Source organism: Macaca fascicularis, chromosome 12 (assembly GCF_037993035.2).
Source record: "Macaca fascicularis isolate 582-1 chromosome 12, T2T-MFA8v1.1".
In the NCBI taxonomy this organism is placed as follows: Eukaryota; Metazoa; Chordata; class Mammalia; order Primates; family Cercopithecidae; genus Macaca; species Macaca fascicularis.
The window spans coordinates 123,693,397-123,711,595 of NC_088386.1; the positions used below are offsets into that span (position 1 = coordinate 123,693,397).

The window sequence follows — 18,199 nt, forward strand, 5'->3', positions numbered from 1 at the left end:
GGGCAGATGTTTTGAGAAGGGCAAAAATGCGAGAATGGAAAAGTTCAAGACATACATGGGACAAATCATGAATCTGACCTACAGTAGGCTAATATAAATAGTTACAAGTCAACAATGACAGGAAGGCTGTCCTATGATTTGGAAGGCTGAGGGGTTAAGAATAACAGCAAGAACAAAAGCAACAGTAACTGGCATTCACGTTGCCCTTAAAAGCCAGGTATTCTGGCCAGGCGTGGTGACTCATGCCTGTAATCTCAGCACTTTGGTTTGTGTTTTGTTTTGTGTTTTAGACAGAGTCTCAATCTCTTACCCGGGCTGGAGTGCAGTGGCGTGATCTTGGCTCACTGCAACCTCTGCCTCCTGGGTTCAAGTGATTCTCATGCCTCAGCCTCCCGAGTAGCTGGGATCACAGGCCTGCGCCACCACACCTGACTAATTTTTGTATTTTTAGTAAAGACAGGGTTTCGCTGTGTTGGCCAGAGTGGTCTTGAACTCTTGGCCTCCAGTGACCTGCCCGCCTCAGTCTCCCAAGGCTGGGCTGGAAGGATCACTTGAGCCCAGGAGTTCAAGACCAGTCTGGGCAACATAGCGGGGCCCAGTCTCTACAAAAAATACAGAAATAAACTGGGCGTGATGCCATGTGGCTTTAGTCCCAGCTATTTGAAAGGCTGAGGTGGGAGGATCACTTGAGCCTGGGAGGTGGAGACTGCAGTAGCCATGATAGTGCCACTGTACTCCAGCCTGGGTGATAGAGTGAAAAGGGGACAGGCATTCTTCTAAGCACATACATGTATCATGTTGCACAGAGAGGGAAATGGCACAGAGAAGTTATTAAGAAACTTGCTCAAAGTACATAACTGCTGCCGGGGGTGCTGCACACACAGCAATGCTATGGGCTAGGGAAGGCTTTTGTGAGGGGACACTTACCTGGACAGCAATGCGCAGAATTAATCGGTTCACGGGGAGAACGGAGCAGTGTCAGCAATCCTGAGCAAAGCAACGAGGGCCCAAGACAACAGAAGAGTGGGAATGGCAAGAGTATAAGAGTATTTGTGGGGAGTTAAGGCATAACACAAAACCCAACAAATGAGGGGAACTTCTGCGATGACAAAACAGGCAAGATGACAATGGTGATTTAACAATGCACTGGGACTTCTATTCTTTTATTAGAGATTCGAGAAATTGTACAAGGTATCCCAGTTTGTTATTTTTATTTTATTTTATCTTATTTTTTCAACAAGTTCTTGCTGTGTTGCCCAGGCTGGAGTGCAGTGGCACCATCATGGCCGACTAAAGCTTCAACCTCCTGGGCTCAAGCGATCCTCCCACCTCGGCCTCCTGAGTAGTTGAGATCACAGGTGCATGCTACCACACTTTTTACATTTTGTGATAGAATTGAGGTCTTGCTGTGTTGCCCAGGCTGGTCTCAAACAGTTGGGCTCAAGTGATCTTCCTAAAATGCTTGGATTACAGGTGTGTGCCGCTGTGCCTGGCCCCCATTTTAAAATTCTTATCAAATATGATCAATTAGGTCAGGAATTGGCCATTTCCTTTAAAGTTGTTCTTTTCGCTCTGTTAAGATGTAGCAGGAAAGGGAGCTGATAATCTAAAAATGCTGTCTAATACATGTGCATGACAACTCCCTTACATATCACTGATCCCGATCTTGGCGTGTTCATTCTATCGCAGATGCAGTGTGAAATAGTTACTTGGAGAAAAGGCAGGTCTGCTTGACTGGCTACATTGGGCTGATCTGAAAAGATCTAGGCTTGAAAAAAATTGCCTTTCTTTTTTTTTTGTTTTTTGAGATGGAGTCCTGTGCTGTCACCCAGGCTGAAGTGCAATGGCGCGATCTCTGCTCACTGCAACCTCTGCCTCCTGGGCTCAAGCAGTTCTCCTGTCTCAGCCTCCTGAGTAGCTGGGATTACAGGCATGCGCCACCACGCCTGGCTAATTTTTATATTTTTAGTAGAGACGGGAGTTTCACCATGTTGGCCAGGCTGGTCTCGAACTCCTGACCTCAAATGATCTGCCTGCCTCGGCCTCCCAAAGTGCTGGGATTACAGGCACGAGCCACTGTGCCTGGCCTGCTTTTTTATTTTATTTATTTATTTATTTTTAATTTATTTTTTGAGACAAAGTCTTCCTCTTTTGCTCAGGCTGGAATGCAGTGACGGGATCTCAGCTCACTGCAACCTCCACCTCCCAGGTTTAGGTGATTCTCTCATCTCAGCCTCCCAAGTAGCTGAGACTAGTCATATGCTACCATACCTGACTAATTTTTGTATTTTTAGTAGAGATGAGGTTTCAACATATTGGCCAGGCTGGTCTCGAGCTCCTGACCTCAAGTGATCCACCCATCTTGGCCTCCCAAAGTGCTGGGATTACAGGCATGAGCCACCACACCCAGCCAAAAATTGCTTTTTTAGTCTACTTAAATGAATCCTTCCTTCCTTCCTTCCTTCCTTCCTTCCTTCCTTCCTTCCTTCCTTCCTTCCTTCCTTCCTTCCTTCCTTCATTCCCTCCCTCCCCCCTCCCTCCCTCCCCCCTGCCTCCCTCCTTCCTTCCTTTCTTCCTAAGCTTTTCTCCCTTTTTTTTCCTTCTTTCTTTCCTTTCAAGACAGGGTCTCACTGTCACCCAGGCTGGAGTGCAACCTTGACCTCCTAAGCTCAAGCAATCCTTCTACTTTAGCCTCCCAAGTAGCTGGAACTACAGGCATGCACCACCACACCCGCCTAATTAAAAAATTTTTTTTTGTCGAGACAGGGTCCTGCTCTGTTGTCCAGGCTGGTCTCAACATCATGGCCTCAAACAATTTTCCTACCTTATCCTCCCAAAGTGCTGTAATTACAGGTGTGAGCCACCTCCTACTTATTGAATGTTGATCTTTTGCATTCATTTTAAGAATGTTCGGATGCAGGTTGTAGACTAATAACACACATATAGGGATCACAGGGCTTGGCACATGTATAGTTTGCCACTAAATATTGTTAGAATGAGCAAATGTTATATATATTATATACATTATATCTACATATAGGTCAGGTGTGGTGCCTCACGCTTGTAATCCCAGCACTTCGGGAGGCTGAGGCAGGAGGATCACTTGAGGTCAGGAGTTTGAGACCAGCCAGGCCAACATGGTGAAACCCCATCTCTACTAAAAATACAAAAGGTAGCTCAGCATGGTGGTATGTGCCTGTAATCCCAGCTACTTGGGAGGCTGAGGCAGGAGAATCGCTTGAACACCCGGAGGCAGAGGTTGCAGTGAGCCGAGATTATGCCACTGCACTCCAGCCTGGGAACAGAGCAAGACTCTATCTCAATAAAATAAAATAAAATAAAACCATATATATGATATATATATAATATAGATTATATATGTGTTTGTATATGTTACTTGTATTCATTATAGTATACTTATGTTATATATGAAATTCATATATATGTTATACATATGTTATATATAACAGATATATATACCTCAGATTGTACATGTTACACACAATTTTTTACACATCCACATGTTATATGTATATACATATGTGTGTATGTATAACACATATATGTTCTCAGAGTCTAAACTTTGTGACTTAACACGTGATTTTGTAAAATCTAGTAATTTTCGGAACATACGTTCTCGAATACATTGTTTCCATTGTTAAGGCTTGCCTCCACCTCACTGTGTCTGTTCCTTTCTGATCTTTGGGTCAACTGTGATTGCAGGGACTTCACCCTTGTGTTTACTTTATGCTCCGCGGCTTCTACCAGAGGTTCTCACAGGTCAGAGTATTACCATCCAAAAGTCCTTTAGGCACTTCAATCCAGACAAAGCAAGGCATCAAGATCTGCTGTATGTACTTATATGAAGAATGTCCATTGGCTCACACCTATAGTCCCAGCACTTTGGGAGGTCTAAGTGGGCGGATCACTTGAGGTCAGGAGTTCGAGACCAGTGTGGGCAACATGGTGCAGCCCTGTCCCTACTAAAATTACAAAAATAACTGGGTGTGGTGGTGGGTGCCTGTAATCCCAGCTACATAGGAGGCTGAGGCAAGAGAATTGCTTGAACCCAGGAAGCAGAGGTTGCAGTCAGCCGAGCCAAGTTCGCGCCACTGCACTCCAGCCTGGGCAACAGAGCAAGACTCTGTCTCAAATATAAAAAAAAATCCTTGAATTTTGTGTTTGTGCTGGCTGGCTAGTGAGCTGTTTGTGAAAAGGGTGAGTATATGCTGTAAGAAGGTGCACATGGAGAAATGACGGTTGGTTTTGTCACCAGTAGAGGGTCATGACTGCAAGTTGTCCAGGTTCTTGTCATTTTGAACAAAGAACTGGACAAACTGCCCAGCAAAGAAAGAAAATAAAAAAATAAAAAAAAGAGAATGAAGCAACAAAAGAATGAAAGCAGGGATTGATTGAAAATGAAAGTACACTCCATAGTGTGGGTTCTGGCCCAGCAGTGGCTCAAGGGCCCAGATACAGAATCTTCTTGGGTTCAAATACCACCTAGAAGTTTCCCACTGGCCACTTCATACTCACCTCATGTAAATGAAGTGGTAGCCCACAACCAGTCTGATTGGCTGTGGACAGCAGCCAACCAGAGGCTGAAGGGAAGTTACAAAGGTCACTCTTCAGTGCAAACCTCTGATTGGTTGCTTTTTTGCACCAATTGGTTGGCTAGGGTGAAGTTACAAAGTTATAATTCTATGCAAATGAAGTACACATAGAAGAAGAAGTGGCTGGAGGAGGCAGAGAGGTTGCCGTGAGCGGAGATCACACCACTGCACTCCAGCCTGGGCGACGGAGTGAAACTCCATCTCAAAAATAAAAAACCAAACCCCCAAAAACCAAAGGTCAATTATTCAGAAATACAGTATAACATAGTAAACAATTTCTTAACTAACTTTTTGTAAGCACATTATCTACCAACAGTAGCATATTGTATTTGTCTGCTAGGGCTGCCATAACAAAACACACAGGCTGCTGAGGCTTAAACAATAGAAATGTATTTTCTCACAGTCTGGAGGCTGGAAGTATAAGATCAAGATGCCAGTGAAACCACCTTTGTAAAATTACAACTGAGTAAATTATGGCAGTGAAAGCCAACTCCATCTTGCTTCTAACCTTTAAGCCGTCCTTGTTCATTTCTGGGCATAGGCAGAACTAACTTTGGGAAGGATTTCCGTTCATGGTTTGACTCTGAAATAAAATTGATAATAACTCTTTCCCTAAAAGACCCCCTTCTTGCCTGGGGACCAGTCTGCCTTTGCAAGACTAACAAATTAGCTACAAGATTAGAAATTACAGATAAGGGGTCATGCAACCTCTGGCTCCAAGAGTCCGAACCTCCCCAAATTGTTCTTGGGGATAATACCACTATTGTAAACCTAAGATCGGTGCTTGTGATATTTTGCAGACCCTGCACTCGATGGATTAGCTGATACCATCCAGACCAGTAACCTGGCTAAACCAGTTCTGCCTTCCCACCAGGAACAGAGAACAGCAAGAAAAAGTCACTTCGGGTCAGGCGCGGTGGCTCACATCTGTAATCCCAGCACTTTGGGAGGCCAAGATGGGTGGATCACTTGAGGTCAGGAGTTCGAGACCAGCCTGACTAACATGGCAAAACCCTGTCTCTAATGAAAATACAATATTAGGCAGGTGTGGTGTTGCGAGCTTGTAATTCCAGCTACTTGGGAGGTTGAGGCAGGAGAATTGCTTGAACCTGGGAGGCGGAGATTGCAGTGAGCTGAGATTGCACCATTGCACTCCCGCCTGGGCAACAAAAGGGAAATTCCACCTCAAAAAAACAAAACAAAACAAAATAAAACAAAAAAAAAAAAGGAAAAACTCACTTCGACCCCCTATGATTCCATCTCCAACCTGACCAATCAGAACTCCCCACTTCCCAAGCCCCTACCTGCCAAATTATCTTTAAAAGCTCTGATCTCTGAATGCTTGAATGCTCTGGAAGAATGATTTGGGTAGTAATAAAACTCTGGTCTCCCGCACAGCCGGCTCTGCATAAATTACTTTCTCCACTGCAATTCCCCTGTCTTGATAAATTGGCTCTGTCTAGGCAGCAGGCAAGGTAAACCCATTGGGTGGTTATACCAGCAGGGTTGGTCTTTTTTGTATCTTCTCTTCTTGGCTTGCAGATGACCCTCCTGCCATGTCCACATATAGCGTTTTCTCTGTGTCCACTCATCTCTGGTGCCTCTTTCTTTCTTTCTTTCTTTCTTTCTTTCTTTCTTTCTTTCTTTCTTTCTTTCTTTCTTTCTTTCTTTCTTTCTCTCTCTCTCTCTCTTTCTTTCTGTCTTCCTTTCTTTCTTTTTCTTTCTTTCTTTCTCTCTCTCTCTTCCCTTCCTTCCTTCCTTCCTTCCTTCCTTCCTTCCTTCCTTCCTTCCTTCCTTCCTTCCTTCCCTCCTTCCTTCCTTCCCTCCTTCCTTCCTTTCTTCCTTCTTTTTTTTTTTTTTTTGACAGAGTCTTGCCCTGTCGCTCAGGCTGGAGTGCAGTGGCGTGATCTCGCCTCAATGCAACCTCCACCTCCCAAGTTCAAATGATTCTTCTGCCTCAGCCTCCTGAGTAACTGGGATTACAGGGGCCCACCACCATGCCCAGCTAATTTTTGTATTTTTAGTAGAGATGGAGTTTCACCATGTTGACCAGGCTGGTCTTGAACTCCTGACCTCCTGATCTGCCTGCCTCGGCCTCCCAAAGTGCTGGGACTACAGGCGTGAGCCACCGCGCCCAGCTTGCCTTTTTCTTCTCATGGGAACGCTGGCCATATTGAATTAGGGTCCCAACTTAAGGGCCTCATTGAATTGAATTACCTCCTAAGAGGCCCCATCTCCAAATACAGTCACATCAGGGGTTAGGGCTTCAATATATGAATTTTGGTCGGAGGCAGGGGTCACACTTCAGTCCATAGCACATATCATTATTGTAAATCCACAAAGGTGGAGTAGTTTGAACAAAACACGTAGAATTAGGGGAGCCCCAGACTAATTAATCTCTAAGAATAGAAGTGGGGAAAGTTGACATATGATGTGTAAATCCCGTACCTACTCCTACATGGGCACGATACCTGTGAGCAAGAATATTTGTTGTATTGTTTATAGAAGAAAAGAGTTTGAAACTACCTAATGGCCCAACAAAGGAAGACTTAGTTAAGCTTGGTACATGTGTAAAAAGAAATAAAATATAGTAACAAATGAGAAGGAGGCAGCTGCCTATGTATTATTTTTATTTTATTTTATTGATGAGAAAATCAAGGTAAGAAACAGAATGGTATACTCAGTTACCACAGGGGTCTGTATATGTATAGAATATCTTTTTCTTTTCTTTTGGTTTTTTTGAGATGGAGTTTCACTCTTGTTGCTCAGGCTGGAGTGCAATGGCATGATCTCAACTCACTGCAACCTCCACCTCCCGGGTTCAAGCGATTCTCCTGTCTCAGCCTCCTGAGTAGCTAGGATTATAGGCACCCGCCACCATGCCAGGCTAATTTTTGTATTTTTAGTAGAGATGGGGTTTCACCATGTTGGTCAGGCTGGTCTAGAACTCCTGACTTCAAGTGATCCACCCGCCTTGTCCTCCCAAAGCGCTGGGATTGCAAGCCTGAGCCATCTCGCCCAGGCACAAAAGACACTTCTGTCACTCAGGAAATTTTAAAGGTTTTAGGAGTTCTGTGCCAGAAACAAGGGACGAACCCCAACTACGTGTTTTATGATGCTGCCTTCTATAAGAAGCAGAGAGGTGCTTTAGTAGAGACAGGGTGACAAATGGCCAGAGATGAGGTCTGAGAGCTAAGAGGACCAGGTCAAGAAATAAAGAAGTTAAAGAATTTCTGCTTTAGATTCCTGAATATTTCTCTATGATAGACGCTAAAAATGGATTTCCCAGGTTGAAATTTGAATTCTGATAGGCTCACCTAAGTTGCTACAATTTGAACTTGTGCTAATGGCATCTGAATTGCCCATTTCTCACTCTTGTTAACACTGGGTATTTATTTCTCTTGCCAATCTGGAAGGAGCACGAGGCACTTCCTTGAGTGTCAGGGATCCCAGGCTCATTTCCTCACGTAAGTTCCGCATCACTGCTCCTTTTTCTGGCAATTGCTTGTTCATATGTGTTAAGCAAAGTTAACGAACCTCTGTTACTTTCCTTATCTGTAAAATGGGGATAGTAATATCTTCCAACAACGTTCTGGAGAGAAAATTGTGTATGTCACTCGCAGAGAGCTTTGAGAGGTGCCTGGCCGAGGCCCAGGGGATGTTTGATGTACTCTGTGCATGGTGGTGCTAGTGCTGTTGAAAACTCCTGTGATTATTATGTGCTGATTTTTTTTTTTTTTTTTTTTTGAGACGAACTCGCTCTGTCACCCAGGCTGGAGTGCAGTGGTGTGATCTCGGCTCACTGCAAGCTCCACCTGCCGGGTTCATGCCATTCTCCTGCCTCAGCCTCTCAAGTAGCTGGGACTACAGGCGCCCGCCACCTTGCCCGACTAACATTTTGTAGTTTTAGTAGAGACGGGGTTTCTCCTGACTTCGTGATCTGCCTGCCTCGGTCCCCTCAAAGTGCTGGGATTACAGGCATAAGCCACCGAGTCCAGCCTACTATGTGCTGATGAATTGGAGGGATGGCCTGCCTGGCATTGGCCGAGAGCAGAGTTTGAGGGACGACAAGTGGCAGGATCCCATCACACCCATAGGTGGCCTCCACCCTGTGGTCTTTTTGCCAGGTTCGTCTCTGCAATAAATCCGAACCCATCTGGCTCAATCCTCGTAGATGTTAAGGTTGTTCAAATTCTATTTCTTCTAATCCAGTGCTGACCAAGGAATGCTTTCTTTTCTTTTTTTTTTTTTTTTTGAGACGAAGTTTCACTCTTGTCCCCCAGGATGGAGTGCAGTGGTGAGATCTCAGCTCACTGCAACCTCCGCCTCCCGGGTTCAAGTGATTCTTTCCTCAGCCTCCCGAGTAGCTGGGATTACAGATGCCTGCCACCACGCCTGGCTAATTTTTGTATTTTTAGTAGAGACGAGGTTTCACCATGTTGGTCAGGTTGGTCTTGAACTCCTGACTTCAGGTGATCTGCTTGCCTCGTCCTCCCAAAGTGCTGGGACTACAGGTGTGAGCCACCGCGCCAAGCCAGGGAAAGCTTTCATAATTGCTAGGTCTTTCAGAAAGTAGAGTTTATTTTAATTAAGTAAATAATTAAGCAAATGCTTTTAAGAGGATACCCTTGTCAGAGGATTTAAGAGTTGGCTTGCTTTGGGAGTTAAAGAAAAAAAAATTGATCACTTCTGTAAGGTCCTCTGAACGGGCTACACCATGGTCGAGCCATTGTGACCCCTGTGACCCACACATACAGGCGTCCTGGAATCCCAAAGCCTGCAGCAATAGGAGAGCCACTAAAGAAGAAGAAACAGCTAGTTCCTGCCTTAACTGATTAACCAACCTTGCAACATTCCACCATTGTTCCTGCCCAACCCTAACTAATCAATCCACCTTGTGATATTGTGCCTTGTGACCTTCCCTCACCTCGTGACTATGCACCTTGTGACATTCTTCCCCTGACTGAAAAAACTGTCGCTAACTGTAACTTTCCACTACTTTCCCTTTACCTGTAAAACTAACTGCAATGCCACCACCCTCCGCTGACGCTCTTTTTGGACTCAGCCTCCTCGCAGCTGAGTGAACAGACAGCCTTGTTGCTCAGGCTTAACCTGTCTCTTCAATGAGACTCAGGGTGTCTCTTCAATTAGACGCGTGCACAACAATTTCTGGCTGAACTGCCTTGTTTGGGCTTGGTAGCCTTAGCCACTGTTTCAGGCCTGAATGCCTCTGGGCCTCCCTCTAACCACGCTGAATTCCTACGTGGACCTCAGCCAGATGCAGCTCTTCCAAGGGGCAGTCATCATAAGGTCCCAGCCGGGTACCTACCCATCAGCTTTGCTGGGTGCATTTTCAGTCTGCTTTTGTTCCATGCCTCTTTAACTGTGACACGAGGAGTGGGTCAACAGTTTTCATATGGATATCAGCATTTCTCCTTTGGAATTCATGGTCATTTGAAGGCTTCTGTGCTTCTCTCTCTCTCTCTCTTTTTGAGACTGAGTCTCACTCTATTGGCCAGGCTGGAGTGTAGTGGTGCAATCTCGGCTCACTGCAATCTCTGCCTCCCAGGTTCAAGCGATTCTCCTGCCTCAGCCTCCCAAGTAGCTAGGATTACAGGCACCCACCACCATGCCTGGTTAATTTTTATATTTTTAGCGGTGTATCATCTTAACCACTCGGCCACCTCATCCTACAATTTTTGTATTTTTAGTAGAGACAGGATTTCAGCATGTTGGTCAGGCTGGTCTTGAACCCCTGACCTCAAATGATCCGCCTGCCTTCGCTTCCCAAAGTGCTGGGATTACAGGCATGAGCCACTGTGCCCAGCCTATTTTTTTTTTTTTGAGACAAAATCTCACTCTGTCACCCAGGCTGAAGTGCAGTGGCAGGAGCTCAGCTCACTGCAAGCTCTGCCTCCAGGTTCAAGCGAGTCTCCTGCCTCAGTCTCCCTAGTAACTGGGACTACAGGGGCCCACTACCATGCCCGGCTAGTTTTTGTGTTTTTAGTAGAGACAGGGTTTCACCATGTTGGCCAGGCTGGTCTCAAACTCCTGACCTCAAGTGATCTACCCGCCTCAGCCTCCTAAAGTGCTGGGATTACAGGAGTGAGCCACTGCACCCGGCTCTCTCTTTTTTTCAAAATAGCGATGGGTTTTTGCGTGTTACCCAGGCTGGTTTCGAACTCCTGAGCTCAAGCAGTCTGCCTGGCTCAGCCTCCCCCAGTGCTGCGAATACAGGTGTGAGTCACCGTGCCCAGCCCTGTGCTTCTCCTTACCACAGCCTACAAACTCCGATGTAATCTAGTCCTCAACTACCAGCTTTCAGTGCACCCCTCTGTGCTGGACTGCAGCTCATCTCTTCGCAATCTTCCCTGACTCAGGGCCTTTGCACCTACTGTCTCTTCAGTTTAGAACGCACTTTACCCCCATTTTGCGCTTATGGCTCCTTATCCCTCTGTCAGGTCTCACAGAGTCCTCTGCCCCATTATTGTCATCATTGCATTCCTTACACATTGACATTATATATATTTGCCATTTATGGTCTGTTTTCCTCCACATTTGGTGCAAATATCGTGGAAGTCTGTCTGCTTTAGTGCTATATCCCTAGGGCTGGGACTAGCCTATGCTAATCAGTACAAATTAGTAGAATGAAAAACAGAACAAGAGTGACCTAATGTCTGCAGAAATTGAATCAGCAGTCCTAGTTCCCAAACACGCAGATACTGAGGGCCTGGTGTGGACTTCAAGGCCTTCCCAAATCTTATGACAGCTCTTTTTCTAAACTCAATGTCTAAAATTCCCCTTCATTTGAGCCATGTTTACATCAACCCGCACACTTTCATCCACCATCTCTGCTGGTTAGACTGTTTGTTTCTCTACTTGGAATACACTTTCTGCTACCCCCAGGCCAGCTTTCAGCACGTGGGATGCTGACCTCTCCATGTGTGTAGCTGACATCTCCATGTGGATGCTGTGCAACCTCATGATGCTATTTTATGAGCTGGCAAGAGTCCAAAAAAGGGGCCTTGCTGGGTGAGCCTGAAGCAGTTGATGAAGAAGATCAAGGTGTCCTTGATGTCCTTGCCATTGTCCTTGTTCTGTGGCTTAAGTTGGCGCATGGGGGAAGGCTCAGGCCTTCTTCCTCTGGGTTCACTGGCTCGTGCGTTCCTTTTCTTTTTCAAAAGCTACTGCAGGAAAAGTCTTGATAGCAGAAGTCAGTTATTAAAAGCTGTGTAAATGTACTAAAGATGACAGGTGCCAGACACATTTCCATTTAACATTTTACTCTCAACTGGGAATTGTTTGCCTTTGAAGGAATGTCAGGCACAGTTCCTAGTTGGGGCTGGAGCGTTTTTGTGATGTTCTGTCTAAGTCTTGGTCTAGAGAAGAAAACCGGCTGCATGGATAGCACGAAGAATACCAATTCATTTGAGTAATAATTATGCAAAATCAGGGTTCAGGGCCCACTAGGTAATCATCCAACATTTCTGTACTGACTCTTGCACATAACACAAGAGAGTGAAGTATGCCAGATCCAGGAAAAGGCAAAGTTCAATAATTAGCTGTAAATACAACTTTATAGCCATTTCCCCAGACTAAAGGGCGAAGTTTAATAACTGGCTATAAATACAACTTTATTGCTACATCTCCAGACTCTATTTTTATAGTGAGGATAATGGCTTCTTAAATGATTAACACAGTTGATAGCTACTGCTCTTTGTCTTTGAAGAAGCATATGGTATTTCGTGGAAATGTGCGTATGTGTGTTTGTGTTTGTATCTTAAGTCAAACATTAACAAACAGCACAGAAAGTCCCTTGTTTTCTTGTCTTGCACTTAGCCTTTTGCATCTCACTTCTTTCTTTCTTTCTTTCTTTCTTTCTTTCTTTCTTTCTTTCTTTCTTTCTTTCTTCTTTCTCTCTCCTTCTTTCTCTTCTCTCTCTCTTTCTCTCTTTCTCTTTCTCTCTCTCTTTCTTTCTCTCCTCTCTTTCTCTCTTTCTCTTTCTCTCTCTCTTTCTTTCTCTCTTTCCTTCTCTCTCTTTCTTTCTTTCTTTCTTTCTTTCTTTCTTTCTTTCTTTCTTTCTTTCTTCTTTCTCTCTCCTTCTTTCTCTTCTCTCTCTCTTTCTTTCTCTCTTTCCTTCTCTCTCTTTCTTTCTTTCTTTCTTTCTTTCTTTCTTTCTTTCTTTCTTTCTTTCTTTCTTTCTTTCTTTCTTTCTTTCTTTCTTTCTTTCTTTTTCTTTCTTTCTTTCTTTCTTGACAGAGTCTCACTCTGTTGCCCAGGCTGGAGTGCAGTGGCACAATCTTGGCTCACTGCAACCTCTGCCTCCCAGGTTCAAGCGATTCTCCTGCCTCAGCCTCCTGAGTAGCTGGGATTATAAGCACCCACCACCATGCCCAGCTAATTTTTTGTATTTTTAGTAGAGACGGGGTTTTACCATGTTGGCCAGGCTGGTGTTGAACTCCTGACCTCAGGTGATGCACCCATCCACCCTCCTTGGCCTTCCAAAGTGGTGGGATTACAGGCATGAGCCACTGGGCCCCGCTACATCTTGCTTATTTCTAAGGAAAACTACTGAACGGGGATCTTTCTCCTGGCATGTACATGTGGGTATACAGTACCTCCTGTCTGAGTTCTAACCAGGCCTGACCCTGCTTAGCTTCCTCAATCAGATGATATCGGGTACGTTCAGGGTGCTATGGCCATAGACTATATAGTGTCTTACATAAGATACAGCACATGTTATGTAAATAAATGATATTCACACAAAAATATGCCTATCTTCCCCTCTATCCCATAGATTTTGGGTTTACCTATCAGCTCTCAGAGTGGAGGACTGAAGGAAGCCCAGAAAGACAAAATCAATTTAGTCCAGGTGCGGTGGCTCATGCCTGTAATCCCGGCGTTTTGGGAGGCCAAGTTGGGCGGATCACATGGGCAGTTCGAGACCAGCCTGGTCAACATGGTGAAACCTTGTCTCTACTAAAAATACAAAAATCAGCCGGGCATGGTGGTGGACGCCTGTAATCCCAGCTACTCAGGAGGCTGAGGCAAGAGAATTCCTTGAGGCCGGGTGCGGTGGCTCACGCCTGTAATCCCAGCACTGTGGGAGGCCAAGGCTGGAGGATCACGAGGTCAGGAGATCGAGACCATCCTGGCTAACACAGTGAAACCCTGTCTCTACTAAAAAATACAAAAAACTAGCTGGGCGTGGTGGGGGGCACCTGTAGTCCCAGCTGCTTGGGAGGCTGAGGCAGGAGAATGGCGTGAACCTGGGAGGCGGAGCTTGCAGTGAGCTGAGATCACGCCACTGCACTTCAGCCTGGGTGACAGAGTGAGACTCCGTCTCAGAAAAAAAAAAAAAAAAAGAGAATCCCTTGAACCCAGGAGGCAGAGGTTGCAGTGAGCCGAGACCGTGCCATTGCACTCCAGCCTGGGTGATAGAGCGAGACTCTGTCTCCAAAAAAAAAAAAAAAATTCAATTTATATTGGAAAATCAAGGAAGGATTAGATTGGATGGGGGCGGGGAGGGGGAGATGGTGAGATCCTAAGAGAAGAAAGCCAAGACTGAGTTCTTTGGGAATCTGGGGGGATTTTTGGGAGCCTGGAGAGAGATGAGGACCTCTGCCATGCTCTGAAGGGGAGGCACACTGAGACCAAGGGATGAGTACGTTGATAGTGCTTTTCTCTGGCTCCTATAATTTGCTGCCCATTTTGAACTTTGCTAAGAGAGTGCAGTGAAGATTCTGATTGTTCATTATTGTTTTCTTGGTTAACTGACTTTGTTTCTTTTTGCTTTTTTCCTAGAAAATCATGAAACAAGGAATAAAACTATGATTTTGTACTGAGATAGACAGCAAGGCAGCACAGTTTTACACAGACTGCACATCTCTCTGTCACTCTGTCTAGACTATTTATTTGTTTATTTATTTATTGAGACAGAGTTCTGCTGTGTTGCCCAGGCTGGAATGCAGTGGCACGATGATCTCGGCTGACTGCAACCTCCGCCTCCCAGGTTCAAGCAATTCTCTTGCCTTAGCCTCCTGAGTAGCTGGGGTTACAGGCACGTGCCACCACATCTGGCTAATTTTTATATATTTAGTAGAGACGGGGTTTCACCATGTTGGCCAGGCTGGTATTGAACTCCTGACCTCAGGTGATCCACCTGCCTTGGTTCCCCAAAGTGTTGGGATTACAGGCGTGAGCCACCGTGCCTGGCCTAAACTTATATTCATTTTATATTGCACAAATAGATTATGATGATGGAGAAATTTATTCTCTGGAACTGGACAAAGTAGAAAGCAGACAATCACAGTGAATCTCATCACCTAAAGGTAACCACTTTTGCATTTGGTGGCTATGCTTTTAGGTTTTTCCTAAGCATGTACAAATAAAAGTTACTATTTGCAAAGTGAGACTTATGTTCTATATGCTATATATTTTTTGTACAACTTGCTTTTCTTTTCTTTTTTTCTTTTTTCTTTTTTTTTTTTTTGTTTGAGACGAAGTCTTGCTCTGTCGCCCAGGCTGAAGTGCAGTGGTGGGATCTTGGCTCACTGCCACCTCTGCTTCCTGGGTTCAAGTGATTCTTCTGCCTCAGCCTCCTGAGTAGCTGGGATTACAGGTGCATGCCACTATGCCTGCTAATTTTTTATATTTTAGTAGAGACACGGTTTCACTGTACTGCCCAGGCTGGTCTCGAACTCCTGAGCTCAGGCAATCCACCTGCTTCGGCCTCCCAAAGTTATGGGATTACAGGTGTGAGCCACCACGCCCAGCCTTGCTTTTCTTACTTATTATTACAGTACTGTGTGTCTTTTCTGTTGTCTACACGCACCTTTTAACAATTTTTGCAAAGTTTTCCATCTTATAGATTTACCACAATATTTTTTAACATTTAAAAATTTTTATTTTATTTTACTTTATTTTTTTGAGATGGAGTCTCACTCTGTCACCTGGGCTGGAGTGCAGTGGCACCACTTGGCTCACTGCAACCTCCGCCTCCCAGGTTCAAGTGATCCTCCTACTTCACCCTCCCAAGTAGCTGGGATTATAGGCATGTGCCGCTGCACCCAGCTAATTTTTGTATTTTTAGTAGAGACAGCATTTCACCATGTTGGCCAGACTGGTCTCGAACTCCTGACCTCCAGTGATCTGCCTGCCTCGGCCTCCCAAAGTGCTGGGATTACTGGAGTAAGCACCGTGCCCAGCTCACAATTTTTTTTTTTTTTTAAGGTGGGGTCTTGCTATATGGCCTAAACTGAACTTGAACTCTTGGGCTCAAGTGATCCTCCTGCCTGGGCATCCCAGATAGCTGGGGCTACAGTTGCATGCCATTGTACCTGGCTCCCACAATTTATTTATGTCACCAATAATGGGCATTTATGTTGTGTCTAATTTTTTGATATTGTAAACAATGCTGCAATGAGCATCCTTGAACATATAGAGGTGTAGATTCTACCAGAAACTACCCTTAAATAAAAGATTTGTCTTTTTGTGGTGTTTGTCAGTGGAAGCACTACCCCAGTATCATGTGGCTCTGGAGGTTTCTGTGTCATTAAGTAACCTCAAAATCTGCAGCATATGGTTTTAAGTTATCTTAGTAATTTCCTCTTCTTTCATAATTGGAATTTGAGTGGAGAAAATTAAACACTGTGCATGAAATAACATCATTCTTTATCTGTTCCCTACTTAATATGCAATTTCTCTTATTGGCTGGAAAAAGTGTTGATTTATCTACTTCAAGTAACAGACAATATGCTTACCTTAAATAGTAAAATGTAGAAAAGAACAATGGTCCTGAAACGCAGTCCACATCGTCACAGGAAGAGGAAAGTCTTGAGACTATGAGGAGAGGGAGAGAGGCCAGAGATCAAAACTGAGCTCTAAAACAGTCCCCTCTGTTGGGGGAATTAAAAAGCAAATGGTGTGAATGGTAATTCACAGATGCCGTAGTACAAATGGCCAGGAAGCTTCTCAAATAACCTGGAAAACGTGAAACCCCCAGGACAGTGTTAAGAGACTGCTTTAAAGTGAGATTTCTGTTATTCATGTTTAAAATATGAAAGATTGATCAGTCTTCTGGAAGAGACTGACACACAGAAAAATATAACAAGTAGCTTGTATTGAGCTTTCACCAGGAGACTTTCTGAGCACTTTTCACATATTAGCTCATATAACCCACACAGCAACTTTATGAAGTAGATAATTATTACCTCCATTTTGTAGATAAAGAAAAAAAGGCGCACAGAGGCATTCTGTGTTTTTTCCAGGGTAATTCAGTCCTTGGCAGAGCTGGCATTTGGGATCGGGCAGCTGGGCGCCTGTGCCCGAGCGCTTAAACACTGCCTTGTGCTACCACCTGGTGGTCAAAGCGATACGCGCAACAATGGAGGTGAGCCCAGGCCAGCGAGGAGCCGACTCCCTGGAGGATGTGAACTGGAAGCAGAAATCAGGAAAGACATTTCAGGCAGAGGGAGCAGCACCCGCCAAGGCACAAAATCAGCAGTTATCCTTCCTTGCATGAGTAACAAGAGACAACTGGGAATCATAGCAAGAGGAGTAAAAAATATCAATCCCCCCCCCCTTTTTTTAAAGAGCAAAGAAGGATGTGTTAGTACAGAATGAGACCACCACTTCTCCTGTTGTCCTTCCCAGCTTTTCCCCATCTCCCCTTTTCCCTAGTTTATAAGACAGGAGAAGGGGGAGAAAGCAAAAAGTTGGAAAGAAACAGAAGTAAGATAAATAGCTAGACGACCTTGGCGCCACCACCTGGCCCTGGTGGTTAAAATAATAATAATAATAATAATAATAATAATAATAATAATATTAACCCCTGACCAAAACTACTAGTGCTCTCTGTAAATTCCAGACATTGTATGAGAAAGCACTGTAAAAATTTTTGTTCTGTTAGCTGATGCATGTAGCCCCCCGTCACGTTTTCCATGCTTACTTGATTTATCATGACCCTTTTACATGGATCCCTTAAAGTTGTAAGCCTTTAAAAAGGCCAAGCATTTCTTCTTCAGAGAGCTGGGCTCTTAAGATGCGAGTCTGCCGACGCTCCCAACCGAATAAAAAACCTCTTCCTTCTTTAATCCGGTGTCTGAGGAGTTTTATCTGCGGCTCATCCTGCTACATTAGGAGATTGAGTGGAGAGGTCAGCTGGGACCAGATGATGGGAGAGCTCCTAGTAAGGGGCTTGGACTTTAATCTGAGGCTGATGGGAAGCCACTGAAGAGCTTTTAATCACAGCAGTCGGCTGGGCATGGTGGCTCACACCTGCAATCCCAACATTTTGGGAGTATGAGGCAGGGGAATTGCTTAAGGCCAGGAGTTCTAGACCAGCCTAGGCAACATAATGAGACTCCCGTCTCTACAAAAATGAGACACCACACACACACACACACACACACACACTAGCCGGGTGTGGTAGCATGCCTGTGGTCCCAGCTACTTAGGAGGCTGAGATGGGAGGATTGCTTGAACCCAGGAGACTGAGGTTGCAGTGAGCCTTGCACTCCAGCCTGGGAGACAGGGCCAGACCTTGTATGTAAAATCGATCAGTCAGCCGGGCATGGTGGCTCATG

The 18,199-nt window shown here is 44.9% G+C and overlaps 1 long non-coding RNA gene across 1 annotated transcript; it reads right to left on the bottom strand.

Annotated features, from left to right (window-relative positions):
* Nucleotides 1–15,881: 15,881 nt before the first annotated feature.
* LOC123567974 (uncharacterized) lies at nt 15,882–17,799 on the bottom strand. Its single transcript, XR_006691176.2, has 3 exons — nt 17,563–17,799; nt 16,826–17,048; nt 15,882–16,454 (listed from the first exon to the last, which is right to left on the bottom strand). It is a non-coding gene; the product is annotated as an uncharacterized lncRNA (long non-coding RNA).
* Nucleotides 17,800–18,199: the final 400 nt, after the last annotated feature.